The sequence below is a fragment of the Nerophis ophidion genome, linkage group LG15, assembly GCF_033978795.1.
Source record: "Nerophis ophidion isolate RoL-2023_Sa linkage group LG15, RoL_Noph_v1.0, whole genome shotgun sequence".
NCBI classification, from domain to species: Eukaryota; Metazoa; Chordata; class Actinopteri; order Syngnathiformes; family Syngnathidae; genus Nerophis; species Nerophis ophidion.
Genome location: NC_084625.1, coordinates 29,544,816 through 29,571,216, shown reverse-complemented (window position 1 = coordinate 29,571,216; position 26,401 = coordinate 29,544,816).

The window sequence follows — 26,401 nt, the reverse complement described above, 5'->3', positions numbered from 1 at the left end:
TGTTCAAAAGTTTACATACAATTTTTGTTTCATCCGACATAACATGAACAAAGATAAGACATTCTGGAGGAAAGTTCTGTGGTCATATGAAAAAAAAAAAATTACTTTTTGGCCACAATACCCAGCAATATGTCGGGAGAAGAAAAGGTGAGGTCTTTTATCCCTGGAACATCATTCCTACCGTCAAACATGGTGGTGGTAGTATTATGCTCTGAGCCTGTTTTGCTGCCAATGGAACTGGTGCTTTATATAGAGAGTAAATGGAACAATGAAAAAGGAGAAATACCTCCAAATTCTTCAGGATAACCTAAAATCATCAGCCTGGAGGTTAGGTCTTGCGCACAGTTGGGTGTTCCAACAGGACAATGACCCCAAACACACGTCAAAAGTGGAAAAGGAATGGCTAAATCAGGCTATAATTAAGGTTTTAAAATGGCCTTCCCAAAGTCCTGACTTAAACGTGTGGACAATGCTGCGGAAACAAGTCCATGTCAGAAAACCAACACATTTAGCTGAACTGCACCAATTTTGTCAGGAGGAGCGGTCAAAAATTCAAGCAGATACTTGTGGATGGCTACCAAAAGTGCCTTATTGCAGTGAAACTTTCAAGGGATATGTAACCAAATATCAACATTGCTGTATGTATACTTTTGACCCAGCAGATTTGCTCACATTTTCAGTAGAGCCATAACAAATTCATAAAAGAACCAAACTTCATGAATGTTTTTTCTGACCAACAAGTATGTGCTCCAAGCACCCTCATATCTGTTGACCTGTCCTGGATCCAAAATACAACTGCGGTCATCCGGGAGACCCAGCGGAGACTCCACTTCCTGAGGATGCTGAGGAAGAACAGACTGGTGAGACAGCTGATGGTGACCTTCTATCGCTCGGCTGTCGAGAGCCTGCTGACGTATTGCATAACAGTGTGGTACGCCAGCTGCACTGAAGCAGACAAACAGGCGATTCAGAGGGTCATAAAGTCTGCACAAAAAATCATCGGCTGTCCCCTGCCCTCCCTGAAGGATTTACACAACTCCCGTTGCCTCAACAGAGCAAAAAACATTACCAAGGACAGCACACACCCTGGCTTCCACCTGTTCGACTTGCTACCATCAGGCAGGCGCTACAGGTGCATCAGCGCTACAGGTGCATCAGAGCCAGAACAAACAGGCTAAGAGACAGCTTCTTTCCCAAACCTGTCACCATGTTGAACTCTAAGTTAAAATAATAATAATTCTCCCCTATACAATATCATGCCCTAACACCCTACTGTGCAATACTACCCTTCGAGTGCAATACGTCCGACACTGAATGTTATTTATTACTTCGGTACTCTTGTCTTGTTCTGTATATTGTACAGTATTTTGTATTTCTATAGTGTTTTGTATATTGTACAGGATTGCTTATTATTTTTATTGGATAGTAGTCTGTTTATTTCAATTGTTAGTTTTTCCTTTTTACCTCTTATGTCATTTATTTCACGCCATATTTGTTCCCACTATCGCACCTTAAATTGGAGTCTTTAATCTCGTTATATGCAAATATAATGACGATAAAGTTCATTCTATCCTATTCTATCACAAAAAAATTAAGAACTGTAGAAATTTTTAGAAACTCAAGACAGCCATGACATTATGTTCTTTACAAGTGTATATAAACTTTTGAACACGACGGTATGTATGATTTTTCATGAAAATTGAGCGATACTGATTGGTGGACGATCGGCTCATCCCAAGTGAAAAAGTGGCCGTTTTCTTGGCGTCGATCGACGCTTGGATCATCCTGTCTGAACGGCGCTTAGCTTTAATTTCCCCCTACATGCATCAACACTTAAGATTCACCCCGCCGACTTCGCCTCCACTCTTTCTCTCATTAGTACTTGGTAACCAGACAGTTTATTTGAAATTATGAAAGCATTACACTCTTGATGTAGACGTTTAAAAATCAATAGCTGAAACCCGAGCCGCCTCACTTAAGCTCCCCCGCTCCACGGCGAAGGGGATGTCTCTTTCTCCCTCGCGCTCTCTCTTAAATGGTAATTTCATTTGGAGTCACTAAGACCTCGCCGATAATTACCGATGCCCCGAGAGCGAGAAAGGTGAGCGGAGTCGGGAGAATGGAGGAAGAAAAAGAAGAAGACAGCGGGGATGGATTAGGGGAAGGAGAGTGCATGCCAGGCGTTTGATCAGCGCTAAGAACACATTGCCTTCACTCCCTGAGAAGAAAAGGTGAAGTTTAAAAAAAAAAAAAAAACAGAAGTCCTAAATAGCAAGGCTTAATTTTGACATTGAACCCTCTCTGGTCTTGGGTTACATTGGGGGCCATCAAAACCCCCCCGTCCCACCCCCACATCCTCCTCTCCCCATCTCTCAGATGAACTAATCAGAAGGAAGAATATGAAGTGTCCTGCAGGATCCATTTCTCCGGGAGCATATGGAAATGATTGATGGGGGACAACTTTGACTTTCCCAGGTCATCCTCCCCTGTGCACATCTGGGAACATGCAATAATTCTCTTAATTTTAGACCCCCTCACTTCCTCCTCTCTTCTTCTTTTTTCGAGCTTCCTGCATCCTCGCTGTTCAACAGAGCACCCCCCCCCCCCCCCTACCCTCCACCCTCCACCCCTTGGTGTCTTACACTCAAGGTTAACCCAGGCAGTCATTTGCTTGAATTAAAGCCGGGAAGCCAGATGTTGTATAGACTTCAGGTTGGGCCTCTCCCACTACTCCCCCATTTTTTAAATGTATATATATCATTTTAAGGCTCCCAGGATACGGGTATTCACCATATGTTTTCTTGCTAGATGATATTTGGCAATACCTGTCTTCTGCGTTTATTGTCGAACAAAGAGTTGCGTTCAAAAGCCGTGCCAATCCAAAGCGAGCGATGACTTTGTCTTTTTGTGGGGGCTGGCAGGAATCGTCCTCCTCTTTCTCCTTCGCCAAGTGATGATCCCACCTCTGAAATATTCAGCTCCATTAACATTCAGATGAGTATCGTCTCCTTTTAGGCACAATTTGCTCTGCTCTTCAGACCTGTGGGTCAAGGCAAGGAGAGGCCCCCTGGATCAGATTTTTATCTGCTCCCATTCTGCACGAGACCTCTAGTATTTCTCATTTAGTAGGTAATCAGACAAAAAGATTTGGACCATGCTCTGCTAAACAAAAACTAATATGTTTTTCACAATTTAGTTTTGTATTTAGGCTGAGGCTTTTTGTAACATTAATATAAATATAAATACAGTACAGGCCAAAATTGTGAACACACCTTCCCATTCAGTGTGTTCTCTTTATGTTTATGACTATTTACTTTGTAGATTGTCACTGAAAGCATCAAAAAACTATGAATGAAAACATGTGGAGTTACAGTGGGGAAAAAAAAGTATTTAGTCAGCCACCCATTGTGCAAGTTCTCCCACTTAAAATGATGACAGAGTTCTGTAATTTTCATCATAGGTACACTTCAACTGTGAAAGACGGAGTGTGAAAAAAAATCCAGGAATTCACATTGTAGAAATTTTAAAGAATTTATTTGTAAAATATGCTGGAAAATAAGTATTTGGTCAACCATTCAAAGCTCTCACTGATGGAAGGAGTTTTTGTCTCAAAATCTCACGATACATTTTCCCATTCATTCTTTCCTTAAAACAGAGCAATCGTCCTGTCCCCTTAGCAGAAACACAACCCCAAAGCATGATGTTTCCACCCCTATGCTTTACAGTAGGTATGGTGTTCTTGGGATTCAACTCAGTATTCTTCTTCCTCCAAACACGACGAGTTGAGTTTATACCAAAATGGATCCATAGATGATACAGCAGGGGATTGGGAGAATGTCATGCTGTCAGATGAAACCAAAAAATAACTTTTTGGTAAAAACTCAACCTATCGTGTTTGGAGGAAGAAGAATACTGAGTTGCCTCCCAAGAACACCATAACTACTGTGAAGCATGGGGGTGGAAACATCATGCTTTGGGGCTGTTTTTCTGCTAAGGGGACAGGACGATTGATCCGTGTTAAGGAAAGAATGAATGGGGCCATGTATCGTGAGATTTTGAGCCAAAACCTCCTTCCATCAGCGAGAGTTTTGAATAGTTGACCAAATACTTATTTTAAACCATAATTTACAAATAAATTCTTTAAAATTCCGACAATGTGAATTCCTGGATTTTTTTCACATTCTGTCTCTCACAGTTGAAGTCTACCTATGATGAAAATTACAGACCTCTGTCATCATTTTAAGTGGGAGAATTTGCACAATCGGTGGCTGACTAAATACTTTTTTGCACCACTTGTGTACTTAAATAAAAAAAAGGTGAAATAACTGAAAACATAATTTTAGTTTCTTCAAAATAGCCACCCTTTGCTCTGATTACTGTTTTGCGCACTCTTGGCATTCTCTCAATGAGCTTCAAGCACACCTGTGAAGTGAAAACCATTTCAGGTGACTACCTCTTGAAGCTCGCTGAGAGAATGCCAAGAGTGTGTGAATAAGTAATCAGAGCAAATGGTGACTGTTTTGAAGAAACTAGAATACAAACCACGTTTTTAGTTATTTCACCTTTTTTTTTTTTTAGTGCATGACTTCACATGTGTTCATTCATAGTTGTGATGCCTTCAGTGACAAAAAAAAAAGAAAACTCATTGAATGACAAGCTGTGTCCGAACTTTTTGTACTGTACTGCATTAATGTTATAAATAATAAATGATAAATGGGTTGTACTTGTATAGCGCTTTTCTACCTTCAAGGTACTCAAAGCGCTCTGACACTACTTCCACGTTTAACCCATTCACACACACATTCACACACTGATGGAGGGAGCTGCCATGCAAGGCGCTAACCAGCACCCATCAGGAGCAAGGGTGAAGTGTCTTGCTCAGGACACAACGGACGTAATGAGGTTGGTACTAGGTGGGGATTGAACCAGGGACCCTCCGGTTGCGCAAGGCCACTCTCCCCACTGCGCCACGCCGTCCCACGTTATCCATCCATCCATGTTCTACAGAGGTTATCCTCAATAATGTAAGCTGGAGCCTATCCCAGATAACTTAGGGGGGATACAAAAATGGATGTTAAGATAAATTAACTGCATTATGGAATAATCATATTGCTTGAAGAATGTCTAAGATCATCTACAACCCCGACCAAAAATGCAAAAGAAAGGTTTGTACCACCTGGATAGCGACAAACCTGACTTGGACCACCGCATTCCACTCAGACGTCATCAAAGGTCACCAACAGCATTTTGATCAAGGATAAGGTGATAGAAGAAAGGTTGAAGTTATGTACATGTTTCACTTTTGCATTTCATTGCCCACAACTGTGGTGCCTTCAAGAACCTTCGATTACATTTATAAACAGGGGCATCACTGGGGTTTGAAGACATGCAGGGGGAGACTTACCCCTCAGGAGATGCAGTAACAATAATATAACCTAATAATAATGACAAATTGTCATTATTTGTTTACACCACATGGGCGCCAACATGATTTCAAGTGGCCCGCCAATGATTTAATGTGGTCAGCTGCATCTTTTAAATGGCCTGTCGCATCATTTAATGTGGCTCGCCCTGTCATTTTACGTGTCCTGCTGCAAAATTTTATGATATGCCACATTCATTTATGTGGCCTGCAAAAATAAGGCTGAAAATAAAAAAGCATTTTCTGGCTGTATCATTCTTTCAATTTTGACAGAAAAATACTGCATCCAATTACATATTTTGTTCACTTCAATATTATCTGATTCTGCAACAAACCAAACTAGTCATCCCCCAATCTGTTTAATAGAAAATATAGTAATCAAAAAGAGTTTCTAATGCAAATTGTATAACAAGTCTATATACATATCATTCATATTTATTCACAGGTACATGTTGCAGCATGTTGAGGGCAGTCATAATTGCAACGTGTCCCTCCAAAAAATTTCAACAAGTTTAACACACCTGTTTACACTATGAAGTGAAGGGAAACTTGACAGATTTGCAATCATATTTAAGTGAATAATTTATGGCCATTTAAATTCATATTCTAGCATCCATCCATCCATTTTCTACCGCTTATTCCCTTTCGGGGTCGCGGGGGGCGCTGGCGCCTATCTCAGCTAGCAATTGTTTGTAAAACAAATTAAAACATAATCCATGTTTTGGGGGGTGGGCATACACGGCGTAATCCGAATATGTTCTAGTCTACATTTTATCCCATTTTTAAAAGCCAAAAACATAATGAAGATTTTTACATGTTTTAAAAGCAGGTTTTAACCAAATCATGCAGTAATTAGTTGTTTTTTAGTGCATGTAAACATACCAAGTGTGTGTGTATGATGCAGCAACATTGGTTTGAGGGGGCCCTTCTGGAGTTTATTGGGGCCCAGAATTTGGTGGTACGCGCCTGTTCCCTTGACTGGTTCCAGACAATCACACTACTTGAATACTGCAATATTGTGCATGGTGATTGGTATATATTTTATATATCATATAACAATATAATGCACTGCGATGAAGTGGCGACTTGTCTAGGGTGTACTCCGCCTTCCGCCAGATTGTAGCTGAGATAGGCACCAGCGCCCCCTGCGACCCCAAAGGGAATAAGTGGTAGAAAATGGATGGATGGATAATAATATAATACAATAATATATCAGTATCTATTATATACTGTATATGTAATATGTAAATATTAGATATATGTTATATTTCATAATGCTACTATGGTAAATTTTAGTCTACTTTATACCAGCATTATCCTTTTCATCCTTATCCTTTCCATAGTTTGTAATTGAGCTACTGTGTGGAAAAATTTCCTTTGTGAATCAACAATTTTTTTTTTTAAGTCTAAGACTACTTAAGTAATGTTGAAAATGATGTGCAGTCTTAAATTAAATTGGGGCTTTGAATCCCCCATGACAAACTTTTTCCGCACTTTATAAATGTATTTTTATACACTTTTTATCCATCCATCCATCTTCTTCCGCCTACCCGAGGTCGGGTCGCGGGGGCAGCAGCCTAAACAGGGAAGCCCAGACTTCCCTCTTTCCAGCCACTTCGTCTAGCTCTTCCCGGGGGATCCCGAGGCATTCCCAGGCCAGCAGGGAGACATAGTCTTCCCAACGTGTTCTGGGTCTTCCCCGTGGCCTCCTACCGGTTGGACGTGTCCTAAACACCTCCCTAGGGAGTTGTTCGGGTGGCATCCTGACCAGATTCCTGAGCCACCTCATCTGACACTTCTCGATGTAGAGGAGCAGCGGTTTTACTTTGAGCTCCTCCCGGATGACAGAGCTTCTCACCCTATCTCTAAGGGAGAGCCCCGCCACCCGGCAGAGGAAACTCATTTCGGCATCTTGTACCCGTGATCTTATCCTTTCGGTCATGACCCAAAGCTCATGACCATAGGTGAGGATGGGAACGTACATCGACCGGTATATTGAGAGCTTTGCCTTCCGGCTCAGCTCCTTCTTCACCACAACGGATCGGTACTACGTCCGTATTACTGTAGACGCCGCACCGATCCGGCTGTCGATCTCATGATCCACTCTTCCCTCACTCGTGAACAAGACTCCGAGGTACTTGAACTCCTCCACTTGGGGCGCAGTCTCCTCCCCAACCCAGAGATGGCACTCCACACTTTTCCGGGCGAGAACCATGGACTCGGACTTGGAGGTGCTGATTCTCATTCCGGTCGCTTCACACTCGGCTGCGAACCGATCCAGTGAGAGCTGAAGATCCCGGCCAGATGAAGCCATCAGGACCACATCATCTGCAAAAAGCAGAGACCTAATCCCGCGACCACCAAACCCGAACCCCTCAACACCTTGACTACGCCTAGAATTTCTGTCACTTTTTAATCAACTTGAATTTAACTTGATGCATCTTTTATACTAAACATAATTTGCAGGAAATACATTGTTAAATAATTTAAAGACAGTGCGCAATAACCGATTTGAAAGATACCATAAGTAGAGATGCATATGTTTAAACTGGGATTTAAACCAAGTGCAATTGTTTACCAGCCCAGCACTGTCACTGTGCGAAGTTGGGAGAGTGGCCGTGCCAGCAATCTGAGGGTTACTGGTTCAATCCCCACCTTTTACCATCCTAGTCACGTCTGTTGTGTCCTTTAGCAAGACACTTCACCCTTGCTCCTGATGGGTCCTGGTTAGTGCCTTGCATGGGAGCTCCCGTCCTCAGTGTGTGAATGGGTGAAAGTGGAAATACTGTTAAAGCGCTTTTGGCTCCTCAGAAATGGGTAGAAAAGCGCAATACAAGTACAACCATTTACCATTTCACTATTTACAAGGGGAAATGTGATTTAGGGCTATATAAGTAAACATTGATTGATTGATTGAAATGTGTCTTTGTAGTTTTATCATTGACAGAGCAGGAAAGGGTAACATTCCATACAGTGCACCTGGTAATTATTGACATTTTACATCTTTACACAAAACATTATCGCTTTCCTCCTCTCCAAGGTTCTCATAGTCATCATTGTCACCGACGTCCCACTGGGTGTGAGTTTTCCTTGCCCTTATGTGGGCCTACCGAGGATGTCGTAGTGGTTTGTGCAGCCCTTTGAGACACTAGTGATTTAGGGCTATATAAGTAAACATTGATTGATTGATTGATATTAAGATTATGATAGTTGTAGTAGTAGTAGTAGTAGTAGTACATTTGGGTATTTTTTATTATTAGGATTGTGTTTTGATATTGATAAAAAAAAAAAATGTGTCAAATGTGTTCCTATAAAACTGTTTCTTAATTGATCTGTGGTACTTATAATGAACATGTGTGGTTGAAATCAACTGTGTGATGAAAGATTCCTTCATTTGTTGTGATTAATAACACAAGTTAACTTGCTGATGTTAACAAACCTAAAATTAAAATGCACAAAAACATTTTTTCTTCAAATTAGTAAAGATAATTTGTCAGTGTTCGTTTGAGATGTTCCAATCAGGGTTTTATGCTATTGATTACAATTCCAATCACCCATGAGTGAGATCGGACGATACAAATACCAAACACCGTTCACTTATTATAATATCACCGGGTGTTAATAACAGCGTAACGATATCAACACAATATTTAAACTAGTTTCTTATTGTACATTATTACATAAAAGTGTTTGATCGAAACAAAGTTAATAGTACAGAAAGACAAAATAAAAAACAAAACTACTTTTTACTACTGATTTAAATCTTTAGTTTTTTGTCCTTTTGTTGTAAATCGGTTCCATTGAGACTTCTTAAAGTTTACCAAGGCTTTATTTCTTGGTGTTTTTTCAAGCTAGCTTAGCGGTTAGCATGTCTGCTCCTAACATTTGTAACATGCTGAGCCTCGTCCTCCAGTGATAATATTACGTTAAGATCCTAAGAAATGCAATTTATTTTCCTCAATGGATGTGATCATTATTGCCTTTTATTATCTTAGGGCAGCGGTTCTCAAATGGGGGTACGCGTACCCATGGGGATACTTGAAGGTATGCCAAGGGGTACGTGAGATTTCTTTTTAAATATTCTAAAAATAGCAACAATTCAAAACTCCTTTATAAATATATTTATTGAATAATACTTCAACAAAATATGAATGTTAGTTCGTAAACTGTGAAAAGAAATGCAACAATGCAATATTCAGTGTTGACAGCTAGATTTTTTTGTGGACATTTTCCAAAAAATTGATGTTAAAGATTTATTTTTTTGTGAAGAAATGTTTAGTATTAAGTTCATGAATCCAGATGGATCTCTATTACAATCCCCAAAGAGGGCACTTTAAGTTGATGATTATTTCTAAATGTAAAAATCTTTATTTATAATTGAATCACTTGTTTATTTTTCAACAAGTTTTTAGTTATTTTTATATATTTTTTTCCAAATAGTTCAAGAAAGACCACTACAAATGAGCAATATTTTGCTCTGTTATACAATTTAATAAATCAGAAACTGATGACATAGTGCTGTATTTTACTTCTGTATCTCTTTTTTTCAACCAAAAATGTTTTGCTCTGATTAGGGGGTACTTGAATTACAAAAATGTTCACAGGGGGTACATCACTGAAAAAAGGTTGAGAACTACTGGCTTAGGGAGCTACAGGGATGGTGTGGGAGTGACCCTGCCAGCAACCTGAGGGTTCCTGGTTCGATCCCCAGCTTCTATCAACCTAGTCGTGGTCAGCGCCTTGCATGGCAGCTCCCGCCATCAGTGTGTGTGAATGGGTGTGTGAATGGGTGAATGTGGAAATAGTGTCAAAGCGCTTAGAGTACCTTGAAGATAGAAAGGCGCTATACAAGTATAAGCTATTTACCATTTACATAATTAGCTGTTTGTCGGCATTAAAAGGCATTCATGGGCAATGGCGACCACATACTTTTTTACAAAAAACAGCCGATATTGAGCGGTGGAATATTACAAAATAATGAAACAATTGTGTCTTTAGTGACAAACCGCCATACAAGTGTAGCAATGTAAAACATTAACATAACAAAATATTTCATATTAGCTTACTGTTTTTCTGATATAATTGTTGCAAACAAGCCACATAGAGGCAAAGAAAAAGCCAAATGAACAGCTAATCCTTCCAGGTCTCATCCTTAGTTTTACGTTCAGCTTCAAAGAGCGGGGGCCTTCATTAAATGGATGCCTTGTAATTTGGAAATTTACTACCATTCTAATCAAATGAGATAACAGCATGATTTACATTGTAATTACGTTTAATGTTTAATCAGTTAGCATGATGAACACAACCATTACAAACTTCTACCTCTGCAATTGACTGCTAAAGGCGTTTGATTGTAATTGCTAATGATTTGACCGTACGGGCTGAATGGCTTTGCCAACCAAACCTGGCGCTTTGCAAAAAACGGCCGCAATTAACGAGACGAGGAGTGTGGCTCGTAATCATGTGTGATCGTGCGAGGGATGGGGCGTTAGCACAATTAGCCAGGCATTTAGTCGTCCTAATTGGTGACATTTGATCCCAACTTGCTGGCTGATAAACCATTTATCAGCTGATTTATGGATTAGCTCCCCTCACACGTAACACATGTAACAGGTGAGAAATTAGCGCTCTTAATGCGTCCTCGCCAAATAAAAGACATCGGTATTGACCCTTTGCCTCATGCATCTGTTTGAGTTGGAACTGAAGTGAGAAGAGCAGCTTGCTTCCAGTCGCCATGCTGGGACCAGACGGCGACGTGTTGTCATGTGGCGGCGTTCTGGCTCATAAATGTCATGTATCTAACAGAAGAACTTTGCAAAGATGCGCCAGCAAACAAAACCGCTACTTTTGAAGGGATGCCATGTTGCATTAAATCATGCCGAGCCACATTTATGCGTCTGCACATGCGCTTGTGTAAAGTCGACCATGCGTAAAGATGCATGTTTGTAAAAAATATATATATATATAAATAGTTGTGAGTGCTGCTCAACACAGAGTATCAGTGCACACATCTGTCTAGTGGTGCAAGCGTTGTGTGCACGTTGGAGTTCTGGGGAAATGTGCCTCAAAAATCCAAACAAAACGTGAACAGTCAATTTACAACATTTTTCGGAACTTAGGTCATACCAGAAAAAAAGTCACAATAAAGGTGTCATTTTAGGATTTTTTTTCTACATTTAAAACACTTCCTTGTGGTATACATTAGTGGTTCTCAACCTTTTTTCAGGTATGTACCCCCTGAGAACATTTTTTAAATTCAAGTACCCCCTAATGAGAGCAAAGCATTTTTGGTTGGAAAAAAAAGAGACAAAGAAGTAAAATACAGCACTATGTCATCAGTTTCTTATTTACTAAATTGTATAATAGTGCAAAATATTGCTCATTTGTAGTGGTCTTTCTTGAACTCTTTGGGAAAAAAAGATATAAAAATAACAATTAACTTAAAAAATTGAAAAATAAATATATATATATAAATATATAATGAAAATGTAGTTAATAATTATTATAATTAAATGATAAGAGTATGTTTTTTAGTAACATCTATCCTGTACAATAAACACTTTTTGAAGTATGCGTTTTTTGCATCTTGAGCACAGTAGTGCAGCCTCCCTTCAGTGGTAAAAAAATAAAGTGGTGTCAATGTAGATGCTTTAAAATGCCCATACAAGTGATACATGTCTCCTTGTTTTTTCATCACCTAGCAAAATGCGACAGATATATGAGTGTCTCTGTGGTGATGCCCCGTATTTTACATGCAAAATCCCCATTTACATGAGGTGGTCTGTACCACTTTTTAATTGCACATGCAGTCTTAGTAGATCACACGCAACACCCCCACAAATAGTGCGAACTATGTCATACATTGCACACGCTGTTTAGCCTGAGGTATTTGGATCTTACTAAAGCAAGGCCAAAGCATGTTATTTTTTGTATTGCTGTTTTACAAAAAAATACCTAATAATTGAAACAAATACTCGGCGACAGTATTACAGTTCCAAATACACCCTGGAGGGACTTGAGATAAAACTGTAAAATGATTTTGAGCAAATAAATGCATTGGATTAACACACATAAAAAAGTTTACTGTATAACATTATGACAATGAAACTGCATTTTTGTCCAAATACCTGTACTTGTTTTAATTTAAATTATGCCAGGAAGTGTTTAATTAGGATCAGACAGGAGCCCACGGACACCTTCCTGTTACCAATGTCTGCAAATGGTGAGTCGCATTTTTTTTCACTTTATTGTAGTTTTATTTAACGCAGTTATAAAGTGTAATGATCACTTTTCTAACTGAGCAAAGCTTCTTTAACTCTATAATTATCTTTGGTGAAAAGAGTTGCTCTTGTGTTAATTTTGAAAATAAAATAGGAGTTTCCAAATAATTTGATGGAAATTAATTTGGAAGATGCAAATAATATATTGTTTTTCCTAATGTTCGCAGTTTTTACACTATAATTGTATTCAATGAAATGTAGATGACATTTTTAATCTAAGTTCACCTTTCATTGAACAGGAGTTTTTATCTTTTTATTTTTTTCACATACATTTTATATATTGTGGAGGAGAGAGTGCTCTGCGGGCCTGCTGCGGAGCGGGCTGTATAAAGACCGGCCTCGAAGCACAGCTGGCAGGTGATTGGATTACCCAGCTGGGATTGATCATCCAATCACCTGCCATGCTTATTAGCAGCAGCCGGGCCGAGAGACACAGTTGTTGGAGTTGGAGTTGCTGAGCGGACGCGCACTGAAAAGTCACAGAACAGAAACTGGAAAGTAGGGGGTGTTTTCCTAGCGTGTGTGCGCTGCCAAATAAAGAGACATTGCTAACACCAGACTTCTGGACTAGAGTGAAGCTTTGTCAGCGTCAGGAGAACCCACTAGGGAGAGAGACTTACACACTTATATATATATATATATATATATATATATATATATATATATATATATATATATATATCTTCACGGTGGCAGAGGGGTTAGTGCGTCTATATATATATATATATATATATATATATATATATATATATATATATATATATATATATATATCCATCCATCCCATCCATTTTCTACCGCTTATCCCCTTTCGGGGTCGCGGGGGGCGCTGGCGCTTATCTCAGCTACAATCGGGCGGAAGGCGGGGTACACCCTGGACAAGTCGCCACCTCATCGCAGGGCCAACACAGATAGACAGACAACATTCACACTCACATTCACACACTACGGACCATTTCAGTGTTGCCAATCAACCTATCCCCAGGTGCATGTCTTTGGAGGTGGGAGGAAGCCGGAGTACCCGGAGGGAACCCACGCATTCACGGGGAGAACATGCAAACTCCACACAGAAAGATCCCGAGCCTGGATTTGAACCCAGGACTGCAGGACCTTCGTATTGTGAGGCATATATATATATATATATATATATATATATATATATATATATATATATATATATATATATTTTTTTTTTTTTTTTTTTCCTCAGATTACAGATGGTATAGGTTCCAGCTCATCCATGACCCTAACCCTAACCCTAACCCTAATCCTTCAGTAGGATTCAAGGTGCAAGCTTACATCACACTAATTTTTTTACTGCATGCCTCTGGTAAGTGCACGAGTGAGAAGAGAATTTAAATTAATTAACGCAACTCAAGGAAATATGGTATATATATAAATATATATATATGAATTCATGCATTTTACATTACTCTGTGTTAAAAATATGTCAACGAGACGCACTTTCTCCTGTAGGTGTGTCACATGTTGACCTCACTTTCCCCCACCTCGGGTCACTGTCATGCCCACGGTTTTTAAACAGGAGGCTTCAAACAGAGAGAGACAGCGCTTGTCCGAGAGATTAGCATGTCCCCTGAACGTCACATGCCTGTGCCGCGCAAGTCACCTCTTGTCTGGAGGTGCCTGTCCGGCCTCATTAGAGACAAAGTAAACACAAGAAACCACAGAATTTTGCCTTAAAAAAAAAAAAGGTCGACAAAAATGCATCAAATATGCATTGGCGAGGGAGTCACATTTTTCATCTTTCCAGATCAAAAATAAATATTCTTGACCACGCATCATTATCATCCAACACAAAGCGCACATTCGGACCAACAAAGCGGCAGCAGGCGGAGGCGGCGAGGGATGGCCGGTTGGCGTTTCCATCGACCCCTGAGATTCCGCATATTCAAATACCGAGGGACCTCCTCTCATATTTATTGTGGGAATCAGAATTTATGATGAGTAAATTGGGTTTCTTCATCTGTGCACCGGGGGGGGTCGTAACATGCAGCCAAGATGGCTTGACTTATTGATTACAGGGAGCCGTATGCCCCGTTTCAAAGGGAAGGAGAGCCCCCGCCACGCAACTTCTGAGAATTAATTTGCCCGGCATGGGCCTTACTTCATGAGAAACACATGTCTGCACACACAAACCCGAAGCCTGCAGGTAAAAAGCATCACACACACGAGAACATACTGTGCAAGCAGCTGCTTCCACATCCCACCCCTGACATGCACACAAATTGGTCCAGGTTGTGCTCATACAAACACAAAGAGTCGCACTAAGCAGTTGTATTGAAGGGAAAAATAAAGGAGGAGTGCGGGGGTTTGGGGTGTTGACGCCATCACCTAAAGCGCCATCCAGGGACTGTTGGACATACGGTTATGGTCTGGCAGCGGTCCCAGCTCATGACATGCTCCCATCCAAAAGCCTCGCCTCCACAGCTGAACTAGCAACGGCTCATCTCTGGCATTGTCCACCGGATCGCCCTCTGCACCCAGACACCGGCTCCTATTTCACACGGCAGCAGCCGCACTAATTTATCATCGCCGCCGTGACAGCGTGCACATCTGCGGATGTGTGTGCGAATGGGGGAAGCAGGGAGATCAGCGCTGGGACGAGAGGGGACAGTTACTGTTTAAATAATCACGTGCAGTGGAGCCGCCATTTGCGGACACCGTTGTTTGCGACCTTTACGGTTCGTGAAGGTTTACATGGCGCCGATTTTGCCTCGGCGTGCGAACGTTTTATTTATTCATTCATTCAATGTGTGTGCCGCTTGATCAGTGTTTTTCAACCTTTTTTGAGCCAAGGAATATTTTCTGTGTTGAAATAATTTGGAGGCACATCACCAGCAGAAATCAATAAAAAAACAAAACTCAGTTGACAGTAAAAAGTCGTTGTCGCAATGGTTGGATATGACTTTAAAGCATAACCAAGCAAGTATTACTATAGCCTTTGTCCCAAAGTAGATGTACTGTCTCGACCTGTCACATCACGCCGTATTAATTGTTTGCTGTTATCCTGTGTGTAGTGTTTTAGTTCTTGTCTTGCGCTCTTATTTCGGTGGCTTTTCCTCTTTTTTTGATATTTTCCTATGGCAGTTTCATGTCTTCCTTTCAGCGAAATTTCCTGCATTTACTTTGTTTTAGCAATCAAGAATATTTAGGTTGTTTTTATCCTTCATTGTGGGGACATTGTTGATTGTCATGTCATGTTTGGGTGTACATTATGGACGCCGTCTTTGCTCCGCAGTAAGTCTTTGCTGTTGTCCAGCATTTTGTTTTTGTTTTCTTTGTAGCCAGTTCAGTTTTAGTCTCGTTCTGGATAGCCTTCCCTAAGCGTCAATGTTTTTTCTTAGGGGCACACACCTTTTGTTTATTTTTGGTTTAAGCATTAGACATATTTTTACCTACACCATCCCTCCCGCTGTTTCCGACATCTACAAAGTAATTAGCTACCGGCTGCCATCTACTGAGATGGAAGAGTATTACACAGTTATTCTGCCAAGCTCTAGACAGCACCGACACTCAACAACAACACATCATTTGCAGACTATAATTACTGGTTTGCAAAAAATGTTTTAACCCAAATAGGTGAATTTAGATAATCTCCCACGGCACACCAGACTGTATCTCACGGCACAGTGGTTTGCCGCGGCACAGTGGTTGAAAAACAATGCGCTAGATACACCAAAGGGGCTGCCATTTTGATGACAACACTTCCTGTGCACGCGGGCACAGCCATTTTGAATAGGCTTACTTCACAGTCCATTTGCATCCTGTGTAGCAGGGTCAATTATGTCATGTAAATAATGTATCTTATAATGTTTTATTATTGTTATAATTACACACAATTTGTAAGTTACATAATAATAATAATAATAATAATAATAATTAGAGATGTCCGATAATGGCTTTTTTGCCGATATCCGATATTCCGATATTGTCCAACTCTCAATTACCAATTCCGATATCAACCGATACTGATACATACAGTGGTAGAATTAACACATTATTATGCCTAATTTTGATGTGATGCCCCGCCAGATGCATTAAACAATGTAACAAGGTTTTACAAAATAAATCAACTCAAGTTATGGAAAAAAATGCCAACATGGCACTGCCCTATTTATTATTTAAGTTACAAAATTCATTATTTATTTTAAACTACCTCAAAACAGCAGCTTGGAATTTGGGACATGCTCTCCCTGAGAGACCATGTGGAGGTTGAGTTGGGTGGGGTTGAGGTGGGGGGTTAGTGGGGGGTGTATATTGTAGCATCCCGGAAGAGTTAGTGCTGCGAGAGGTTCTGGGTATTTGTTCTGTTGTGTTTATGTAGTGTTACGATGCAGATGTTCTCCCGAAATGTGTTTGTCCTTCTTGTTTGGTGTGGGTTCACAGTGTGGCGCATATTTATAACAGTGTTAAAGTTGTTTATACGGCCACCCTCAGTGTGACCTGTATGGCTGTTGATCAAGTATGAATTGCATTCACTTGTGTGTCAAAATTCGTAGCAATTATGTGACTGGGCCGGAACGCAAAGGCAGTGCCTTTAAGGTTTATTGGCACTCTGTACTTCTCCCTACGTCCGTGTACCACTCCGTACAGCGGCGTTTTAGTCATAAATTTAACTTTTTGAAACCGATGCCGATAATTTCCAATATTACATTTTTAAGCTTTTATCGGCCGATGATTTTGGCAGTCCGATGTAATTATTATTATTATTATTACTTGCATTTGTAACGCACTTTACATTTGTTAAAATCTCACAGAAAAGGTAAAAAATAAAAATAGAAAGCTACAATATACAATAGAAATAAAAACATGAAAAACACCAGATAAAACATAGAAAAAATATAAATAAAAACATGAAAGCACTGGATAAAACAGATAGGCAAGCAGTGCATTTAAAAACAAGAAGGCAGAGAAATTAGATAGAAGCTGTGCTAAAAAGGTGGGTTTTTAGTCCCTTCTTAACACGGTGTATGGTGCTCCAAGATGGTCTGGGAGAGCGTTCCAGACTTCGGGTTTGATCGAGCAGAAAGCCCGGCGGCCCATTGTTTGTAGGAATGTAAATACTGTATGTAAATACCTGAAGGTTGAAGATTGTCTGATGTTTTGTCAATGCGGAACCATTGTCTCATTGTCCCTCCTACTGCAATAATAGCTGTGACACCTGTCTCTATATATGCGTTGGACATGCCTTACTACTTCCCTTAAGTCCACAATAACGGGGGACGTAGGCCTCCACGCGACGACAGAAAAAGTGCATTTTTCTTGTTAAACACTTAAGCTCATTTTCTTGTTCTGTATAATATTTGATGATTGGCAGAAAACTGACAACAATCGCGTTCTGTGTATTATCAGTAAAGTGCATCTGAGCAGCAACCCGTGGTGTTGGTCGTGTTCAAATCTACACACAACGCAGAGGAAAATACCACTGCTTACACATGTACACACCGGCGGGGCCATTTCGAAGAGCTTCTGACGCGTTTATTTCCACAAATGTCGTACCTTGCTTGTCAGAGCTGCGTCAGCCTGTCTTAGAGATCACTTTGTGTGATCAGAAATGCTTTAAATGTGTCCAAACTCTTAAAATCTTGCTGTATAGCTTCGGGTTGCAAGACAACCACCGAGCTAGCATTTTAAAGAGGTAGTTAACCTCCGGCTTGCGGCGCCTTCACTTGGAGGATTTTATCAGCAAAGGGGGAATTTTGTTCCTTAGCAAGTCTTTAATTGTGATGAGACAAAAAAAGATGCTACAACGGAAATGTATTACAGCCAAGGAAAAGGCACTACCGGGACACAATCCAATGAAGGATCGCCTCACACTCCTAGTTTATGCTACATAAAGCCTCTGCTCATTTATCACTCAGAAACTCACAGTGTGCAACAATTTTCCTTTTTTTGTTTTGTTTTGGAGTGCACCAACAACAATTTGTTTTATACTTATATTTTGTCCAGAAGAGAATCATTTATGTTTACATTGATTCTAATGAGGAACTCTGCTTCACTATAAAAACTTTTCATTTTGCGAACCATGTCGAAAAACCAATTCAGTTTGTAGAACGAGTTTGATGCAATGTAGCCTAAGATCTGTATAGTGATATAATGGTTTATAGGGAATATTTTCTCTCATTTTTGGCTGAGTAAGTAGCCTTCGAATTGGCCTTCATTTTGGTAGAAGGAGATTGACACAATGAATGCACTCTGTGTTATTTATCAGTGCTTCATTAATGATATCATGAGGTACAGGCCTGAGGACAGGGAGTGTAAGAGAATGTGTGTGCGAGGCACACATGTCAAGTTAAGTTTCGGTTTCCATTCCTGTGGCCGAGGCAAGGCAAAGTGTGCGGTCAAATGCATGGGAAGACGGGCAAACATTTCAGAGATAGCTTCGTCCTCTTGACTGCTCGACACGCTCTCTTCAACGCTGGTTGTTTTTATTAAACTTAATTTCGAGTCACCTCTCATTGTTTTAGAGAGCCTCAGAACTAAAGAACTGTGAGGACAGTGCTCTCAAAATGGAGAATTCTAATAACAACATATGGTTTTTGGCATTCAAATAATAATAATAGAACCACTTCAAATTAGGTTACAAAAGCTCTGAATTTGCGTCGTTCCAGTTGAATAATTTTTTCAAAAGTATTAATGATCGATTTGCTAGTTTACTGTTAATATTTGGTTACTTTGTGTCCTAACATGGTTGTAGCTACATTTTTTAAAATCTAATGTAAGCACTTATTGTTGTATTATTTGGATTATTTACATTAGATTTGGACGATATTACAAATTTGGGTATCAATCCGATAGCAAGTAATGACAAGGGCAGTGTTGCTCATACCAATATTCATACTTCAAATTTTCAGAATCATTACATAACAATGTTTTTGATCACAAATCTAATCTTGACAAAAATAGCGGTGTAACAGTATAAAGCATTATTTTGATTATTTACCTGTTACTTTTTAATTTCATAAGATATTTAGAAGACAGGCAAAGGTGAAAAATAATTAAACAAAAGCCATAACTAGTATTGGTTGTTTTTTTCTGAGATTCTAAACCATAACAAAACCAACAAAAACAATTTTGTGATAGTGAATAAATATCAATCAAATGACTGTAGTATCGACTATACTGATAGTAAACTGTGTAACGAAAGCTCTAGCTGACAGTTAGCTATAGGGGTGCTCATTACAGTCATTCACATCTGCATCGTCATTTTTATTTATTACATTTCTAAATAGATTAATAATTTCAAAAAATTATTCATTTTTTTTAAAGGGTGTATTTTTAAAAAGACGTTTTTCGGCCATCTCCGTGTTTACTCACTGCGTGATAACGTCATACGTCAGCAACCAAATGTATGCTTGTAACCGGTAACCTACTTTGAAAAGGTTTTATTTAAATTACTATAGCGAATAGAAACATTGCAAGAATTGGTTTTGATTAAGACTTGCGTTGAACTGAGAATCGATTCTAAATCGGAATTGGATTGAATCGTGAGTTGTCCAAAGATTCCCACATATTATTAGCTATACTTTTTGTGTCCTCCTACGGTGTGTAGTGCAGCATATTTAGCTATTCCTCGTCCTCTGGGCCTCTGTTGCTTGCTGGTATCGGACACAGATCATTGCTTTAGCCCCAGATGTAGTACAATTTGGAATTGAACACGCATGTATGGAAAATGCATGTTATATGTCCGGACTACACACCTGTTTTTTTCTGTATACATTGGTCTCTTAATGTCTGATACTTTGGTAAAACTGTTACTTAAAGCAAAACAAGGTTCAATGATGGTGACAATTTGATGGCATTATTTCTTATGATTTCTACTGTGTTGATTAAGGTCTGCTATGGTTTACATTACCGATGCCAAAATGGTACTTTTGAAACGGTGCTTGTGCAAAATCGGAAAATAGTCAAATTTTATTAGCAAACCAGGCTCCTTGTTAACATATTTTTTGGCTTGCAAGTTGAACAGAATAGTGTTTTCAGTAAGGATAAGAACCTCAATTCATAATCAAATCTAGATTTCCCAATTGAATCTTAAATCAGAAACAAATCTCGATTACCTAATCGAATCTCAATTCTGAATCAAATCTCGATTCAACACAATTCTCCACTGAAACCAATTCTCGCAGTATATTTTTTTGGTATAAAAATCATAATAAATAATTTTCAAAGCAGGTTGCAAGTTGCAAAAGCTCCTCTTGGCTGCTGGCAGAGATTAGTGGAGATAGCCTAAAAATGTTTGGTAACACTTTAGTATGGGGAACATATTCACCACAAATAAGTTGCTTGTTAACATGCAAATTAGTAACATATTGGCTCTTTATTAGTCATTATTAAGTACTTCTTAATGCCTTAATCTGTGTGGCCTTATTATACAACAACCCCAACCCTAACCCTCTAAGCTTAAACTAAAAGAAAAAGTATGTTCTTAAAAAAAAAAAAAAAAAAAAAAATTAAATACAAATTGATTCTTGAAGGCCTACTGAAACCCACTACTACCCACCACGCAGTCTGATAGTTTATACATCAATTATGAAATATTAACATTGCAACACATGCCAATTGGGCCTTTGTAGTTTACTAAATTGCAATTTTAAATTTCCCAGGAGTTTCGTCTTGAAAACGTTGTGTAATGATGATGTGTACACAAGACGTCACGGGTTTTTAGGAAGTATGAGCGCTACGCACACACACAGCTAAAAGTCGTCTGCTTTAATGGCATAATTACACAGTATTTTGGAGAACTGTGTTGCTGAATCTTTTGCAACTTGTTCAATTAATATTGGAGAAGTCAAAGTAGCAAGATGGAGTTGGGAAGCTATAGCCTTTAGCCACACAAACACACGGTGATTCCTTGTATAAAATTCACGGAGCTGAAACTTTCCTATGGATCAGAGCGCGGTCAAGCAGACATGGAACACGACGGAATGTTAACCAGCAGGTTTTGGTGAGAAAATTGTAATTAAAAAGCCGATTCTTACCGGAGAAAAGCTGAGCTTGCTCCGTCCAAAGCTGCCGTCGACTCCCCTGAGACACTGCGCGTCAAGACACCCGTGGACGCACACCTCCGACTATCAGGTACTATTTAACTCAGTAAAACACTAGCAACACAATAGAAAGATAAGAGATTTCCCAGAATTATCCTACTAAATGTGTCAAAAAACATCGGAATCCGTCCCAATGCAATCGCATTTGTTTTTTTTTGTACTTTTTTTTGTTAGTTTTTTTCTAGTCTGTCGGTATCAATATCCTCAAACACGAATCTTTCATCTTCGCTCAAATTAATGGGGAAATTGTCGTTTTCTCGGTCCGAATAGCACTTTTTGATTGAGGCTCCCATTATAAACAATGTGAAGATGTGAGGAGCCCCCACACTTGCGACGTCATCGTCTGCGATTTCCGGTAAAGCCAGGGCTTTGTCTTAGCACAGAAAGTCGCAAACTTTATCGTGGATGTTCTCTACTAAATCCTTTCAGCAAAAATATGGCAATATCGCGAAATGATCAAGTATGACACATACAATGGACCTGCTATCCCCGTTTAAATAAGAAAATCTCATTTCAGTAGGCCTTCAACAAGAAAAAATGATCACGATTGGAATGGATAAGAATCGCGATTCCGATGTTAATCTATTCTTCCCAGCACACATACATCCAATCCAAACCACTTTATTTGTAAAGCACATGTAAACAACAGAAATGTTTCCAAAGTGCTGCATAACAATATTAAAAGCAATAATCAAATATTATCCTTAGCTTCACCAATGGCTGAATAAAAAACAAAAAATAGATAAATAAATATAAAACCAATACAAAAACAATATAAAAATGAATGATTAAAAACGGTTTTAAAGGGTAAAACCAATTAAAGCAATAAATAAAAATAAAATTTTTAAAAACACAGAGGACCACAGGGGACCACACAACTCACGTAGCGATACATCTCAAAACGTCAACATTTATAAAGTGATAACTATGTAGTACAGGGGTCTCAAACTCAATTTACCTTGGGGCCACTGGATGCAGAAACTGAGTCAGGCTGGGCCGCAAGAAAACATTTCTTATAAAAATCTAACATGCACTTTTTAATGAATTCACCTTCTTTGAATGGATTTCCTGCCCTAGTAACATACTTGCCAACTCTCCGAATCTTTACGGGAAACATCCGAATATCTGTGCCCCTCCCGACAGTCTCCCAGGACAATCATTCTCCCAGTTTTCACACGGACAACAATATTAAGGGCGTGCCGTGATGGCACTGCCTCTCTCGTCCTCTACAACCTGCCGGTCTCGTCCGCTTTTCCATCATACAAACAATGATGCCGGCCCAGTCCCATATTGAATGAGGCTTCGCAAGACATACTTGATCAACAGCCACACAGGTCACACTGAGGGTGTATGAACAACTTTAACACTGTTGCAAATATGCACCACACTGTGAACCCACACCAAACAAGATTGACAAACACATTTTGGGAGAACATCCGCACCGTAACACAACAGAACAAATACTCAGAATCCAATGCAGCCCTAACTCTTCCGGGCTACAATAGGGGCCGAGGTTGAGGGGGCGGGGGTGTATACTGTAGCCCGGAAGAGTTAGGGCTGCATGGAATTCTGGGTATTTGTTCTGTTGTGTTTATGTTGTTTTACGGTGCGGATGTTCTCCCGAAATCTTACAATTGCGGCCGCGGGCCGCATGTTTGAGACCCCTGATGTAGTAAATTCACCAATATGAAATACAACCTCCAATAAATGATCATAGTCATTGCAGCAAAACCAGTAGAAATATAGAACACAGAATGTGAAGAAAAACAACTTGCTTTTTGTTTTTTTGAATGCACCTCACATGCCGTTAACCTGACTGGTGCATACTGAGGAAGTGTTTAGTGTTAGTGAGGTGTTGGACCTGACGACTGCTGTTGGCCTGTTACTGAAAGTTACAAAATATTGCTACAAGCAACAGGTGGCGCTATAACCTCTGACTGAGTCCTTGTTGTCCACTTTCCCCTTCATATGCAAATGAATGTCGGGTATTTTCGACACAAACGTCGCAAAGTTAATTTTGAATGAACGCATGACCATCATTGTGCTTTTTTATTGACAACTTGATTGCGTTACCAGGAAGATGATATTTACATGTGCTGCCCTTGTAAAAATACAGTATTTGGTGTGTGTGCGTACATGTTCATACAGCCCTCCCACACACACACACACACACACACACACGCACACACACACACACACACCGATAATACACTCGCATGTGTGCGTTCAAGCAAGCATATCTGTTTACTTTTCCAAAAAAAAACTCACATTTGAATGCAAGAGACAAGACACATCTCCCTGCTCCATGAACCACGAGACAGTTCAGTCAGAATATTTTAGACTACACACACACACACACACACACACCCCTCCCTGGGGTAGCCCAAACTATACGCACCCCTAGGAGTGCAAAATGGAAGTTTTTGGAAAAAATAAATAAATAAAAAAAAATCGAACAAACCAGTGTTGTCTGCCATTATCGACACGGGGTAATGTTTTTTTTTTTTTCACATTCATCACAAAATATCTGTGTTTTATGACACATATTTTTGTTCCTCGGGTGCCATAAATTATTCTTTTCACACACACACACACACACTAGCACGTGTGCGCCCTCTGCTCTTATGAAGATAAATATGGCGAAGGGTAGACTTTCACCCACACCCACTGAACAGGGCACATGCATCCATCTTTGTTGTAGTCACTGTTTTTGTGTGATGCATATTGCAGGGGGGGGTAATACTGCCTCACTGCCTTCCCAATGTATGGAAATGTATGTGCATTTTTTAAGTAAGGGAGGGGGTTAAATTTATTTCCCCACCCGCCCATGTACCCGGTGTCCCTTCCCTCTCTCTTTCTCCCCACACCTCATTCGGGGGAGCTGATAGACCTATGGATGAAGGGGGGGGGGGGGGGGGGGGGGTCTCTGCATGGATGCATACATACATACATACATGCATGGATATATGCCCAACACCCAAACATACACGACACTTGTGAATGTGGGATTTGCACGCATACCAAAGGTAATCCATAGTTTTACATAATGGCCAGCAGGAACGACGGTGATACGGGTGATAAAGATGAGAAGAAGCATCTCCACCATGGGAGATTTTGATATTCTATAGGGGGAATGTGTTAACTCCAATAGTGGGTCGTCATGTGTGTGCTCGGTGCAATTTTCAGTGCAGAGATTTTTATAAAGTAAATTGGCTGCAAGTGTGATGATGCAATTTCCTGTGAGTTTGTTTTGTCATTGGAATGAATTTAGCAACACACACTTGAGAAAAGACTGGTAATTATATTCGGAGGGGAAATTATGAACTTTCTCGGAATAATTAACAGCGTTTAGCCATCAGGGACGGAATGAGATCAAAGATTCATATTTGATGCCGGGCGTTTTTCTAAATGAGCGAAAGCCTCTTTAACTTTATAATTATCTTTATTGAGAAGAGTTGCTTTTGTGTTAATTCTGGAAATGAAATATGTGTCTCCGAAGAATTAGATGGAAATTAATTAGGAAGATCGTATTTCCTATGCAAATAAATGTTTTTTTTTGGAAATATTATTTGCGGTTTTTACAGCATAATTTTATTCAAATAAATGCAAATGACATTTTTACTCTGAATGCTTACTTCAATCCAGAAGAGGTTACATTTATTATTTCACCAACTTCTTACTTTATTGTTTTCTGCCATAGTTGGAGTTAATTTCAGATGGGATAGGCTCCAGCTCATCAAAAAGCCTGAGCAGGATAGGCGGAATAAAGTGATTGAATGTAAAATATCGCAATAATAAAAAATGCAAATAAAATCATAATTCTTATTTTATTTCATTTACTTGTTAATGTGTTACCTATTGAATTTATTTCATTAATGCATGATTTTAAAAATCCATGTCACTGAAAACAATAATCATGATATTACTAAACAACTTAAATGTTATGGTTAAATCTTTATTTTGTTTACTAATGTGTTGCCTATTGAATTCCTAATGTTTTCTTAACAAGAAAAAATTATCACAATTGGAATAGATAAGAACCGTGATTCGGATGTGAATCTATTCTTCTTAGCACACATACATCCAGTCCAAACCACTTTATTTGTGAAGCACATTTAAACAACAGAAATGTTTCCAAAGTGCTGCACAACAATATTAAAAACAATAATCAAATATTATCCTTAGCGCCATTTAATATTATCATAAGACTTATTCACTAGTGAATAAGTTTTATGATATTATCAAAAACTAAATTATTTTATTATGCTTCATATTCACTAGTGTGTTCCCCATTAAATGTATTGAATTCATAAAAAAAAATAAAAAAATAACCGTAATAACCAAGATAATACCAATAAGGTAAAATTATTTTTTTATATTTTCTATGTATTTGCTAGTGTGTTGCCTACAGAATTTCTTGAATTAGTGAATGTTTATTTAAAAATAGACAGTATAATGATAATAACAATAATAATTGAAACAAATATACATTTTTGAATGCATGTTTCTCCCATGTCTTGTATTTTCTGCTAAAGCTGAGTCACACACACACACACACACACTCACGCACACAAACGCACACACACACACACGCTGATGTCCACATATCTCACCAAATAGAGTAAAGCCGA